Source organism: Triticum urartu, chromosome 7 (assembly GCF_003073215.2).
Source record: "Triticum urartu cultivar G1812 chromosome 7, Tu2.1, whole genome shotgun sequence".
Taxonomy (NCBI): Eukaryota; Viridiplantae; Streptophyta; class Magnoliopsida; order Poales; family Poaceae; genus Triticum; species Triticum urartu.
The window spans coordinates 703,123,349-703,138,731 of record NC_053028.1 but is presented as its reverse complement, the minus strand read 5'-3'; the positions used below and the strand labels follow the sequence as shown (position 1 = coordinate 703,138,731).

The following is a 15,383-nucleotide window of genomic DNA, read 5'->3' as shown; positions in this document are numbered from 1 at the left end:
CTTTTCTTTAGGAAGCAGGGCAATCCTTGTCATGTTCAGCTTTTGCCAGGATTCGCCATGCTTGCTAAAAAAAATACCATCCTCCCGCCAACATAATTAATCATAAAAAATGTTCGATCTGCCATGCCTAAATCTGATTTAGTTTTTTCACTTTTCCTTTATCTCTAGACTGGTTGATGTATTTCTGTTATTCAGATAACGGAAAGTGGTTATGCCCGATTCAAAAAAATCTTTTTCTTTTACATTTCTGAATGTTTAATTAGCTACTATGGATATGAATGGCCACATATTCCAGGGCAAGCTTAGTAGACTGATAATCTCTGTCAATCTTACATGTTTTTATACATCCATATTTAAAGGAATTGTTTCTTTTTAACAAGGGAGGGTGCAAAAGGACCTGGTACTACATTGAATTAAAACGGTAGGACAATACATCTTACATTTTGAGGAGTCAGGACCCGATAGGATCATGAAATGACAAACCAGACCCTAACTTTTACAAGGAGGATCCAAACGGAAAAAGGAAGATTGCAACCATGTCCAAATCCACTCCCGGTTGGATCCAATTGCAATGTTGCCGAGGACGAAAACCATTGGGATGCCACAAACCCCCACAGCACCACCAACAGGACATGGACCTTGAGTAGAAGCTTCATTGCCTTCCTTTTTAGCTCATGGGTTGCGAGGTAGATAGATGGTTGTGTTTCGACAAGATAGTTCAACGGCATGACGGCAATGGCTGGTAATCGACAACCGCGACAGGCGTCATAGCTTCTTCAAGGATGCCATCGATGATGTGCTCTTTCCTATCTATGCTATCCAGTTCCCCACATCTCCTCTGCTTCTTATCCACCTCCACGATGGCTTCCAGAGTTGAGGCTGACCGGAGGGCTCTCCTCCAAACCGGGGTGACCGACAAGTTTATTGCAGTAGATGCTAGTGTTATCGCGGCTAACTGAAGGAGGCACCCCACTACCACCACTAGTCAGACAAGCGGTGCTAGCCACTAGCCACCACTCACATGTAACGGCGGCGCACTCCCTAACATCAACGCCACAAGCCTCTAAGGCAGACACAACCTTACTTCCACTATCTACACAAGGAACCAACACTCCTCTCCCATATCCACATCGAGTTCCAGCGCTACTGGTGAAGAATGGGGAGAGAGCCGGGGCGCCTCTCAACACGGGCGAGAGAGGGAGCACGTGGTTTAAAAATGATAGATTTTGTCCTAAAAAATGTTCACCCAATTATAAAAAAGCTCTTCATCCAGTGTAAAGAAAATTGTAGTTGAAAAAAAACCTTGCATGGATCTTAGTGTTGTATCGACATTTCTCGGTGTCAAACTTAGATTTAACTATTATCAATCGATTGAAAATTGGCAAATCTGTTAGTGCTATTTATCTTGTGGGGATTATCATTGATTCATGAGCGGCAATTAAATGGTGATGTCATGGATGCACAACAAACTACTACTCCGTCTGACAATATAAGAACGTTTTTCAACCTATGTTATCTTGAAAAACATTCTATATTATGGGATAGACGGAGTAGAGATAAGTGTCACATTCCACAAAGAAGACGGTGGAAGAAGAATCAACAATGGCCGCAAGGTATCTTTGGAGTTGGACCCGCGGCATGCCGGTATATACATACGATGAGACATGAGACTAGATGCCGAATGCGTAATGCCTAATGCCGATAGCTCACCCACCCACTCATGTAGTGCATGCATGAGCACAATGGCAACGATCTCAATTCTCAAGCGTGTCCATGTATAGCCCACTAATATGCACTAGCTACTTGCTAGTGTGGACGTCAATGGCCATTGTGGAACCACAATCATGGAGCACGCACCATTTCTTTTGGCCGAGCTCCGGCGACAACGATTAGGCTGTCTAGGTCGGAATATCCCAAGGGTGTCGTTGTAGTTTCCTATGTTTCGGGGTGTTTTTCGCTGTTATGCCCCTTCCTCCATTTCTCTTCACTTTTCTGCGTGTGCCGGCGTTGTGTTGTGCCGTTTGGTCGCGATGTAGATGCAGCGGAACACCTACACATCCGTGCAGTGTACATGCAGCAGCAGCAGCAGCAACATCAATGCATCATCGACCTTCCCGGCGGCTGGCCGGTGGCGTGCAGGCAGGCTCCGATGGATGCGAGCGTGGGCGTCATCTGAGCTCCTAATCATCGTCGTGGTTGTCGTCCCCGGCACCGCAGGAGGCGCTGCCGCAGGTGTTTGCAGCGACCTCAGTGACCCGCATGCCAGTGCCGTAGACCGCGCCAGCATGCCACTCCGCCGGGAGCACCGCCCCGTCAGAGAGCAGCCACTTGCCGCCGGACCCCGCGGTGACTACGAGCCGGAGCCGCAGCGGGCCGGCCGGCGCGTGCGACGTGCGCCACACCCCGGGTGACCCCTCGCGCCCCGTCATGTACTGCCATTTCGTCTGCGACGGCGCGGCGACGCTCTGTGCGGCATCAGGTGCCGCCGCGTTCGCCACCTCGACTGGTAGAGGAACCGGAGGGCGAGGTGGCCCTTGTCCCTGTTGCTCGTCTCCTCCACCCTCACCGCGAGGTTTTTGCTCTTGTACGCGCAAGGTGTCCTTCTGAAGTCCACCTCGACGGCCATGTCCACCAAGCTCGCCAGCTGACCATCGTCACGAGAAGCAGTCAAGGCGGCGAACGCGTCCCTAGTGAGCTGGAACTGGCCGCCGCCTGTCCTGTTCGTGTCCGTCGCCGGCTTCGCCACGTCGGCGATGATGACCTTGACGCCGCCCGCCACGCACGCGCTCCGGCCCCTGCATCTCGACTGGTAGCAGTTACTGGATCTATCCGATGAGAGATGGCAACTCGGAATATCTTCAACCAGTTTGGATGGTGGTCATGTAATAAGATATGTGTTTAGTTTCCTATCTTATCTTTTGCCTGCCGATTGTGGCTATCCTGTCATGTTGCTTTTGCTCTTTTTGAGCTTTTTTACTTTTGAGATCTAAAGATTTTTATTGAACCTTTTTGCTTATTAATAAATCGGCGATAAGCATCGTTCTGATGCAGAGGCCAGGGCTTAACCCTCTTTTTGAAAAAAAAACTCTCAGCTGGTAGCAGGCGCCGCAAGCCCGGCCGCCGCGGAAGAATCCAGCGCCGACGGCCGCAATGTGGAACCCTCCCTGGGAGGCGAGCTCCGCTGCCGCCTGGCCACCGAACCCGCACGCGGCACCGGTAAGGGCGCTGGCGTCCGGAGGGAGGATGGAGGCGGTGGAGCGGCGCGAGAATGAGACTAGGATGAGGAGGTGTGTGGTTGAAGGCTCTCTTTAAGCGCCAAGCTAGCAATGGAGCGGCATGGAGAGTTGGATAACGGACGGAGCTACACCTACGTGGGGGGCATGAAGAAGACGATATGGAAGCAAAGCTTCTTTTCAACTCCACATGCGCGTCAAGAATACTCTGAATAAAGTCTTAAACTGTATAATTAACTGGCTACCGGTTGGAGGGGATCACGAAAGGATTGATTTCATGTGCCCACCGAAACTCTCTTGATGACAAGCTAAATTCACAGGCGAGCAACCATGCATTTCCAATCATACACAAACGAGAGGGGCCTGGCTTGACGTCTTGTGGCGCCATGTGAGTGGTGGTGGGCTCGAGTATGAACAGTGTTCTAGTGGCTGCCAATTGAGTTGCCGCTGCATTTATTATTCCGGAATAATGGAGCCGGAGAACTACATAACCTCATCAACACGTACGTGTGCATGTATGCATGATGCATGTACAGGGTTTCTCTCCATTAATAAGGAACAGCCTCAATACAAAGTGAACAGTGGAACATGTACATATTTGTTCCTTCATTATCATTATTTTGAGAACCACGGCTATGTCTAAGTTGTCTGAATTTGCAATTTGGCTAAGTTCATTTCGTGGGAGGAAAAGGAAGGAGATGAGCTTGAACTCCGATGTCGAGCCAGGAACGAGGCGGAGCAAACTGGACATGAGGAGTGAAGAAGAACCATTTTTGGAGGATGAAAGCTGAATGCAATGGTGGAGCTGGAGCTGCATCTCTTGTATAAAACTGTTCCGAAGTGGACTTGATGTAGCGAAGCTGATTTTGGAGCGGAGTAGTGCCAAACAGGCCCTAGTCCATATTTGAGATCGGTATTTGTTCCTTAATACAGTTTGTTTAATCAATACTTATTGTCTTATCAAAGAGATACGAGGCAGTTCAAGCGGTCTTCGACTAAGATCAATGTAAAAATTTGGCAAAACCAAAAACAAACATGGGGTGGGAAGGGAGGATAAAAGAAGCAGTCTTGCTAAGTCTTAGTCGATTAAAACATAACGAAGTCTCAGTCGTTGCTATATTCGTTAGATCTTACGTTAAGATTCGTGCAAAAAAGAAAATCTCAGTTTTTTCTTTTTCTCTATTGCATGTTTGTCACTTGACTGAGACTTGGTTAAATCTTAGTCGACTGAGACCTAGCCACACCCTAAAAGAAGTGTAAGACAAAATCTTATGTATTCCAGAAGTAAGAGAGATTGATCGTTAGCAGCTATATATTAATGAATGGCCATATACACATATGTTCTCATGATTGGCACATATGAATGGAAGGTAAATAAGTGGTATGCCATGCAATGCATAAAACGCAATTGATAAGTGTATTCACAAAACGGGTTTGCTAAATCTCAGTCGACTGAGACTTAACCCGCGCCGGACGGCCCGCCACGACATATACACATATGATGAGATGTGAGACTAGCTGCCGATAGCTCACGTACTCACTCATGTTGTGCATGGATGAGTACATTGACAAATGACAGCGACAATGATCTCAACTTCTTAAGTGCCCCCTCCCCCCCCCCAAAAAAACTTTTTAAGTGTGTTTACACTAGTAGAAAAAGGGTCAAACGTGAAGCACATTAGTGCCGGTTTGAATTTGAGCCGGCACTAATGTGTGCATTAGTGCCGGTTCCAACGGCTAGCCGGCCGCTCTCATTAGTACCGGTTCGTGGCGAACCTTTAGCACCGGTTCGTGCCACGAACCGGTACTAAAGTGAGTGGTGGCAGGATGTTGTTAGTCCAGGGCCCCTCCAGCACCTTTAGTACCGGGTCATATCACGAACCGGTACTAAAGGTCGTCCTACATAGACCCTTCGTCCATCCGAGCTCGCTCTGTTCTTCCCCTTTCCCATCTCCTCTCTGTTCTTTTCCCTCTTCCTCTCAAGCTCATCACACATTTTGCCCAAAATTTGTCAAGATTTGAAGGCCCCCATCCATTCAAATGATCACAAAGGTTAACAACTTTGTCCTTTCATCTCTCATTGCTAGATTAGCTCGTGCAATGCTTTATATAGTGATTGATTTTTGAGTTTAGTAATTTGGGAGGAATTATATATATGTGCTAGTATTTGATTTATATGCAATTTGAGGTAAAAAATAACACTTAGTTTGCATATGTAGGTGTGGTTTACTTAGTACCTTCTAAATCTCCATTGTAACCACCGTCGATCGCTCGCAACGTCCCGTCGCCGGCACCACCTTGTGGTGAGCCTCTTGTACATGAAGTTTTATATAAAAAATTGATGTTTGTGTGATTTGGATATATAGTTACTCGTATAATTATCTTACCCATACGTTGTTTGTTATACATAGTGCCATGGTTTTGATATCCGTCCCCGTCGGCCCTCGTCCGGGTTAAGATTCAGATGTGGTATATTCTCTTTTAAAACTATTCATTGCATTTCGTGTTTATGAAAAATTATGCCCATCAAGTTGACATAGATATTTGTATGTAGGAGGTAGTTGAACCGGAAATTCCAACCGACCCTATTGTCGAGAGGTTAAATTTAGTTGAAAGAGAAAACGAGGATTTGAAGGAAAAATAGAAAAGAATTGAGGGGGAGAAGATGGAATTGGAGTTGCATGTTGCCGATGTCGTCGATGATCACAAGATTAAGATGGAGAAAATGCGCTTGAAGATTAGAAAGATTAGAAAATATGACATTCATAGTGAGGCTTGGTATCATTATGCTGTTGGATCAATTGTTACCTTAGTTGCGATCTTGATCGTATTTGTTGTTGCATTTAAATTCTTTAGCTAGAGAGTTATTTGTTTGTTGCATTTAAGTGTTGTATGATCATTATGTACGAACTTTATGTATTGTATTAATTTGGTGTTTTCGGTGCTGTGTATTGAAGATGAGCCGGCAATGGATGTATGATGACCGATGCTCTCCCGAGTTCATTAATGGTGTGCGTACTTTTCTGCTTGCGGCTGAGGTAAACAAGCGGGCGGATGGTTTTATGCCTTGTCCATGTGCTGGCTATAAGAATGGTCACAATTACTCTACGTCAAGAACCATTCACGTCCACCTGTTTGAGTCCAGTTTCATGCCCCACTATAATGTTTGGACCAAGCATGGAGAAAGAGGGGTTATGATGGAAGACAATGAAGAAGAAGAGGACGACGACAGCTATCCTGGCCATGGGTTCCCTGAATACGATGATACAACAATGAGGGAAGAAGCTGAGCCGGTAATGCGGGAAGAAGCTGAGCCGGCAATGCGGGAAGAAGCTGAAGAAGAGGCATCGGATGAGCCCGTTGATGATCTAGGCCGGGCCATTGCCGATGCAAAGACAAACTGCGCAAGTGATTTGGAGAAGAAGAAGTTGCAGCGCATGTTAGAGGATAACAAAAAATTGTTGTACCCGAATTACGTAGGTGACAAGAAAAAGCTAGGCACCACACTGGAATTGCTACAATGGAAGGCAGAGAATGGTGTATCCGACAAGGGATTTGGAAAGTTGCTGGTAATGATAAAGAATATGCTTCCAAAGGACAACGAATTGCCCGAGAGTATGTACGAAGCAAAGAAGGCTGTCTGCCCTCTAGGGTTAGAGGTGCATAAGATACATGCATGCCCTAATGATTGCATCCTCTACTGCGGTGAGTACGAGGATTTGAACGCTTGCCCAGTATGCGGTGCATTGCGCTATAAGATCAGTCGCGATGACCCTGGTGATGTCGAGGGCGAGCGCCCCAGGAAGAAGATTCCTGCCAAGGTGATGTGGTATGCTCCTATAATACCACGGTTCAAACGTTTGTTCCAAAACAAAGAGCATGCCAAGGCGATGCGATGGCACAGAGAAGACCGTAAGAAAGACGGAAAGTTGAGAGTACCCGCTGACGGGTCGCAGTGGAGAAAAATTGAAACAAAGTACAGGAAGGAGTTTGCAGATGACGCAAGGAATGTATGATTTGGTCTAAGGCAGATGGCATTAATCCTTTTGGGGAGCAGAGCAGCAACCATAGCACCTGGCCTGTGACTCTATGTTTGTATAACCTTCTTCCTTGGTTGTGCATGAAGCGGAAGTTCATTATGATGCCAGTGCTCATCCAAGTCCCTAAGCAACCCGGCAACGACATTGATGTGTACCTAAGTGTTGGAAATATGCCCTAGAGGCAATAATAAATTAGTTATTATTGTATATATTTCATTATTCATGATAATTGTTTATTATCCATGCTAGAATTGTATTGATAGGAAACTCAGATACATGTGTGGATACATAGACAACACCATGTCCCTAGTAAGCCTCTAGTTGACTAGCTCGTCGATCAATAGATGGTTACGGTTTCCTGACCATGGACATTGGATGTTGTTGATAACGGGATCACATCATTAGGAGAATGATGTGATGGACAAGACCCAATCCTAAGCCTAGCACAAAGATCGTAGTTCGTATGCTAAAGCTTTTCTAATGTCAAGTATCATTTCCTTAGACCATGAGATTGTGCAACTCCCGGATACCGTAGGAGTGCTTTGGGTGTGCCAAACGTCACAACGTAACTGGGTGGCTATAAAGGTACACTACAGGTATCTCCGAAAGTGTCTGTTGGGTTGGCACGAATCAAGACTGAGATTTGTCACTCCGTGTAAACGGAGAGGTATCTCTAGGCCCACTCGGTAGGACATCATCATAATGTGCACAATGTGATCAAGGAGTTGATCATGGGATGATGTGTTACGGAACGAGTAAAGAGACTTGCCGGTAACGAGATTGAACAAGGTATCGGGATACCGACGATCGAATCTCGGTCAAGTATCGTGCCGCTAGACAAAGGGAATTGTATACGGGATTGATTGAATCCTTGACATCATGGTTCATCCGATGAGATCATGATGGAGCATGTGGGAGCCAACATGGTATCCAGATCCCGCTGTTGGTTATTGACCGGAGAGTTGTCTCAGCCATGTCTGCATGACTCCCGAGCCCATAGGGTCTACACACTTAAGGTTCGATGACGCTAGGATTATAGGGAAAGTATGCACGCGGTTACCGAATGTTGTTCGGAGTCCCGGATGAGATCCCGGATGTCACGAGGAGTTCCGGAATGGTCCGTAGGTAAAGATTGATATATAGGAATATGGTTTTGGCCAGCGGAAGTGTTCCGGGCATCACCGGTATGGGCCCTAAGGCCCATGCCTGGTGCGCCTCCCTCTCCCCCCCACCCCACTTGGCCGCCACCCCAGATGGGGATTGGGGCTGCCGCCACCCCTAGGGTGGAAACCCTAGGTGGGGACGCAGCCCTCCCTCTCCCCCTATATATAGTGGAGGCAAAGGGGCAGCCCAACAGATGAAGTTCCTCCCCTGTTGGCGCAGCCCTACCCCTCTCCCTCCTCGTCTCTCGTAGTGCTTGGAGAAGCCCTGCTGGACTCCCGCGCTCCTACACCACCACCACGCCGTTGTGCTGCTGCTGGATGGAGTCTTCCCCAACCTCTCCTTCTCCCCTTGCTGGATCAAGCCGTAGGAGACGTCACCGGGCTGTACGTGTGTTGAACGCGGAGGTGCCGTCCGTTCGGCACTAGGATCATCAGTGATTGGGATCACGACGAGTACGACTCCATCAACCCCGTTTACTTGAACGCTTCCGCTTAGCGATCTACAAGGGTATGTAGATGCACTCTCCTTCCCCTCGTTGCTAGATTATTCCATAGATTGATCTTGGTGATGCGTAGAAAATTTTAAATTTCTGCTAGGTTCCCCAACAGTGGTATCAGAGCTAGGTCTATGCGTAGTTTCTATGCACGAGTAGAACACAAAGCAGTTGTGGGCGTCGATTTTGTCAATTACTTGCCGTTACTAGTCTTATCTTGATTCGGCAACATCGTGGGATGAAGCGGCCCGGACCGACCTTACACGTACTCTTACGTGAGACTGGTTCCACCGACTGACATGCACTAGTTGCATAAGGTGGCTAGCAGGTGTCTGTCTCTCCCACTTTAGTCGGATCGGATTCGATGAAAAGGGTCCTTATGAAGGGTAAATGGAAATTGGCATATCACGTTGTGGTTTTCGTGTAGGTAAGAAATGTTCTTGCTAGAAACTGTTGGGGAACGTAGTAATTTCAAAAAATTTCCTATGCATACGCAAGATCATGGTGATGCATAGCAACGAGGGAGGAGAGTGTGGTCTACATACCCTTGTAGACCGACAACGGAAGCGTTAACTTGGTTGATGTAGTCGTACGTCTTCACGGCCCGACTGATCAAGCACCGAAACTACGGCACCTCCGAGTTCTAGCACACGTTCAGCTCGATGACGATCCCCAGACTCTGATCCAGCAAAGTGTCGGGGAAGAGTTCCGTCAGCACGACGGCGTGGTGACGATCTTGGTGTACTACTGTCACAGGGCTTCGCCTAAGCACCGCTACAATATTATCGAGGATTATGGTGGAAGGGGGCACCGCACACGGTTAAGAATATGATCACGTGGATCAACTTGTGTTCATGGGGTGCCCCTTGCCTCAGTATATAAAGGATGGAGGAGGAGGAGGCCGGCCAAGGCAATTGGTGCGGCCAGGATGTGGAGTCCTACTAGGACTCCAAGTCCTAGTAGGAGTCCACCAAGAGGGGAGGAAGGGAGAAGGAAGTAGAGGAGAAGGAAAGGTGGCCGGCCCCCTCTTCCCTAGTCCAATTCGGACCAGAGGGGAGGGGGGGCGCAGCAGCCCCTTGGCCCTTTCTCCTCTTCCCACTAAAGCCCATCAAGGCCCATTGCTTCTCCCGTAACTACCCGGTACTCCGAAAAATACCCGAATCACTCGGAACCTTTCCGATGTCCGAATATAGTCGTCCAATATATCGATCTTTACGTCTCGACCATTTTGAGACTCCTCGTCATGTCCCCGATCTCATCCGGGACTCCGAACTCCTTCGGTACATCAAAACTCATAAACTCATAATATAACTGTCATCGAAACCTTAAGCGTGCGGACCCTACGGGTTCGAGAACAATGTAGACATGACCGAACACGTCTCTGGTCAATAACCAATAGCGGGACCTGGATGCCCATATTGGTTCCTACATATTCTACGAAGATCTTTATCGGTCAGACCGCATAACAACATACGTTGTTCCCTTTGTCATCGGTATGTTACTTGCCCGAGATTCGATCGTCGGTATCTCAATACCTAGTTCAATCTCGTTACCGGCAAGTCTCTTTACTCGTTTCGTAATACATCATCTCGCAACTAACTCATTAGTGGCAATGCTTGCAAGGCTTATGTGATGTGCATTACCGAGTGGGCCCAGAGATACCTCTCCGATAATCGGAGTGACAAATCCTAATTTCAAAATACGCCAACCCAATATGTACCTTTGGAGACACCTGTAGAGCACCTTTATAATCACCCAGTTACGTTGTGACGTTTGGTAGCACACAAAGTGTTCCTCCGGCAAACGGGAGTTGCATAATCTCATAGTCATAGGAACATGTATAAGTCATGAAGAAAGCAATAGCAACAGACTAAACGATCGGATGCTAAGCTAATGGAATGGGTCATGTCAATCAGATCATTCAACTAATGATGTGATCCCGTTAATCAAATAACAACTCTTTGTCCATGGTTAGGAAACATAACCATCTTAGATTAACGAGCTAGTCAAGTAGAGGCATACTAGTGACACTCTGTTTGTCTATGTATTCACACATGTATTATGTTTCCGGTTAATACAATTCTAGCATGAATAATAAACATTTATCATGATATAAGGAAATAAATAATAACTTTATCATTGCCTCTAGGGCATATTTCCTTCAGAAACCTATAGTAGCCACGTAAAAACTTGCAACAACAATTAGAGGACGTCTAACTTGTTTTTGCAGCATATGCCTTGTGATGTGATATGGCCAAAAGGATGTGATGAATGATATATGTGATGTATGAGATTGATCATGTTCTTGTAATAGGAATCACGACTTGCATGTCGATGAGTATGACAACCGGCAGGAGCCATAGGAGTTGTCTTAATTTATTTATGACCTGCGTGTCAACATAAACGTCATGTAATTACTTTACTTTATTGCTAAAGCGTTAGCCATAGTAGTAGAAGTAATAGATGATGAGACAACTTCAAGAAGACACGATGATGGAGATCATGGTGTCATGCCGGTGACAACGATGATCATGGAGCCCCGAAGATGGAGATCAAAAGGAGCAAAATGATATTGGCCATATCATGTCACTATTTGATTGCATGTGATGTTTATCATGTTTTACATCTTATTTGCTTAGAACGACGGTAGCTTAAATAAGATGATCCCTCACTAAAATTTCAAGAAAAGTGTTCCCCCTAACTGTGCACCGTTGTGAAGGTTCGTCATTTCGAAGCACCACGTGATGATCGGGTGTGATAGATTCTAACGTTCGAATACAACAGGTGTAAGCCAGATTTACACATGCAATACACTTAGGTTGACTTGACGAGCCTAGCATGTACAGACATGGCCTCAGAACACGGAAGACCGAAAGGTCGAGCATGAGTCGTGTAGAAGATACGATCAACATGAAGATGTTCACCGATGTTGACTAGTCCGTCTCACGTGATGATCGGACACGGCCTAGTTGACTCAGATCATGTTTCACTTAGATGACTAGAGGGATGTCTATCTGAGTGGGAGTTCATTAAATAATTTGATTAGATGAACTCAATTATCATGAATATAGTCTAAATTGTCTTTGCAAATATGTTGTAGATGAATAGCTCACGTTGTAGCTCCCTGTTTCAATACGTTCCTAGAGAAAGACCAAGTTGAAAGATATTGTAAGCACTGATGCGGACTAGGTCCGTAGTCCGAGGAGTGTCCTCACTGCTACACAGAAGGCTTACGTCTTTGATGCACCGCTCGATGTGCAAACCCCTACAACGTCGTCTGTGGATGTTGTGAACACCTGACAGACACATCCTGATGACTACTTGATAGTTTAGTGCACCATACTTTACGGCTTAGAATCGGGATTCCAATGACGTTTTGAATGCCATAGAACATACATGTTCCAAGAGCTGAAATTGGGATTTCAGACTCATGCCCATGTTGAGAGGTGTGAGACCTCTGACAAGTTCTTTTGCCAACAAGATGGAGGAGAATGGCTCAGCTAGTGAGCATGTGCTCAGAATGTCTGGGTGCTACGATCACTTAAAGTAGTGGGAGTTAAACTTCCAGATAAGATAGTAATTGATAGAGTTCTCTAGCCACTATCACTAAGCTACTAGATCTTCGTGATGAACTATGACATGCAAGGGATGGAGTTGATCCCGGAGCTGTTCGCGGTGCTTAAGACCGCAAAAGGTAGAAATCAAGAAGGAGCATCAAATGTTGATGGTTTAACAAGACCACTGGTTTCAAGAAGGGCAAGGGCTAGAAGGGAAACTTCATGGATGGCAAACCAGTTGCCACTTCAGTGAAGGAACCCAAGGTTGAACCCAAACCCGAGACTAAGTGCTTCTATTGTAAGGGGAACGGTCACTGGTAGCGGAATTACCCCAAATGCATGGTAGATAAGAAGGCTGGAAACTTCAACAAAGTATATACGTGTTATTAATGTGTACGTCACTAGTACTCCTGGTAGCACCTGGGTATTGGATACCGGTTCAGTTGCTATTATTGGTGACTTGAAGCAAAAGCTACGGACTAAACGGAGACTGGCTAAGGGCGAGGTGACGATGTGTGTTGGAAGTGTTTCCAAAGTTGATGATATCACCATCGCACGCTCCATCTGCCTTCGGGATTAGTATTGAACCTAGATAAATGTTATCAGGTGTCTACGTTGAGCATGAATATGATTAGATCATGTTCATTGCAATACGGTTATTCATTTAAATTAGAGAATAATGGTTATTTTGTTTACATGAATAATACCTTTCATGGTCATGCACCCTATGTGAATGGTTCATTGAATCTCGGTCGTGGTGATACACATGTTCACGCCAAAAGATATAGAGTTAATAATGATAGTACCACTTTCTTGTGGCACTGCTGCTTAGGTCATATTGGCGTAAGATGCATGAAGAAACTCCATGTCGATGGATGTTTGGAGTCACTTGATTTTGGATCGCTTGACACATGCGAGCCATGCCTCATGGGCAGGATGACTATGACCCCGTTTTCAGGTACAATGAAACGGGCAAGTGACTTGTTGGAAATCATGCATGCTGATACGTGTGATCCAATGAGAATTGAAGCGTGCAGTGGATATCGCTATTTTCTCATCTTCACTGACTATTTGAGTAGATATAGGTATATTTACTTAATGAAGCACAAGTCTGAAACGTTTGAAAAGTTCAAGCGATTTCAGAGTGAAGTTAAGAATCATCATAACAATAAGATCATGTTCCTACGATCTGATCAAAAGGGGATTTTCTGAGTTATGAGTTTGGCAATCACTTAAGACATTGTGGAATTGTTTCACAGTTGAAGCCACCTGGAACACCATAAGGTAATGGTGTGTCCGGACGTCGTAATCGAACCCTATGAGATATGGTGAGATCTATGATGTCTCTTACCAATCTACCGTTTTCATTTTGAGGTTATGCGTTAGAGACAGCTGCATTCACTTTAGATAAGACACCATCTAAGTCCGTTGAGACGACGTCATATGAACATTGGTTTGGCAAGAAACCAAAGTTGTTGTTTCTTAATGTTTGGGGATGCGATGCTTAGGGCTTCAGCCGGAGAAGCTCGAACCCAAAGCGGACAAACACATCTTCATAGGATACCCAAGGTGATAGTTGGGTATACCTTCTATCTCAGATCCGAGGGCAAATTGTTTGTCGCTAAGAACGGGTCCTTTCTCGAGAAGGAGTTTCTCTCGAAAGAATTGAGTGGGAGGAAGATAGAACTTGATGAGGTTGTCGAACCTTTACTTCAACCAGAGAGTGATGCAACACAGAAAGATGTTTTCTGTGGCGCCTACGTCTGTTGAATAGGAAGTTAATGATAGTGATCATGAAGCTTCGGATCAAGTTGCTATCGAACCTCGTAGGTCGACAAGGACATGTACTACTCCTAAGTGGTACGGTAATCCTGTCTTAGATATCATGTTGTTAGACAACAATGAACCTACGATCTATGGAGAAGCGATGGTGTGCCCGTATTCCGACAAATGGTTAGAAGCCATGAAATCCGAGATAGGATCCATATATCAGAACAAAGTATGGACTTTGGTGGACTTGCCCGATGATCGGCAAGCCATTGAGATAAATGGGTCTTTAAGAAGAAGACGGACGTGGGCGGTAATGTTACCGTCTATGAAGCTCGACTTGCGGGAAAGAGTCTTTTCACAAGTTCAAGGAGTTGAGAATTTCTCACCTGTAGCGATGCTTAAGTCCGTCGGAATCATGTTAGCATTAGCTGTATTTTTCGATTATGAAATCTTACAGATGGATGTCAAAACAAGTTTTCTTACTAGTTTTCGTAAGGAAAGTTGTATGTGATACAATAAAAGGTTTTGACGATCCTAAGAATGCTAAAAGGTATGCTAGCTCCAGCAATCCTTCTATGGACTAGAGCAGGCATCTCGGAATCGGAATATATGTTTTGATGGAGTAATTAAAGCTTTTAGGTTTATACGATGTTTGCTAGAAACTTGTATTTACAAGAAAGTGAGTGGGAGCACTACAGCATTTCTGATAAGTATATGTGGATGACATATTGTAGATCCGAAATAATGTAGAATTTCTGGAAAGCATAAACGGTTGTTTGAAGAGTGTTTTTCAAAGGAAGACCTGGATAAAGCTGCTTACAAATTGGGCATCAAGATCTATAGAGATAGATCAAGACGCCTGATGGTGCTTCCAAAGAACGCACACCTTGACATGTTTTTGAAGGAGTTCAAAATAGATCAGTCAAAGAAGGGGTTCTCACCTGAGTTGTAAGGTGTGAAGTTGAGTAAGACTCAAAGCTTGACCACGGCAGAAGAAAGAGGAAGGACAAAGGTCGTCCCCTATGCTTTTGTCATAGGCTCTATACGGTATGCCATGCTGAAGTACCGCACCTGATGTGTGCCTTGCCACATGTCTGGCAAGAGGGTACAAAGGTGATCTAGGAGT

General features: G+C 45.6%; 1 pseudogene; it reads right to left on the bottom strand.

The window, feature by feature from the left end:
* Positions 1-2,168: 2,168 nt before the first annotated feature.
* On the bottom strand, positions 2,169-4,050 carry LOC125519488 (annotated as a pseudogene).
* Positions 4,051-15,383: the final 11,333 nt, after the last annotated feature.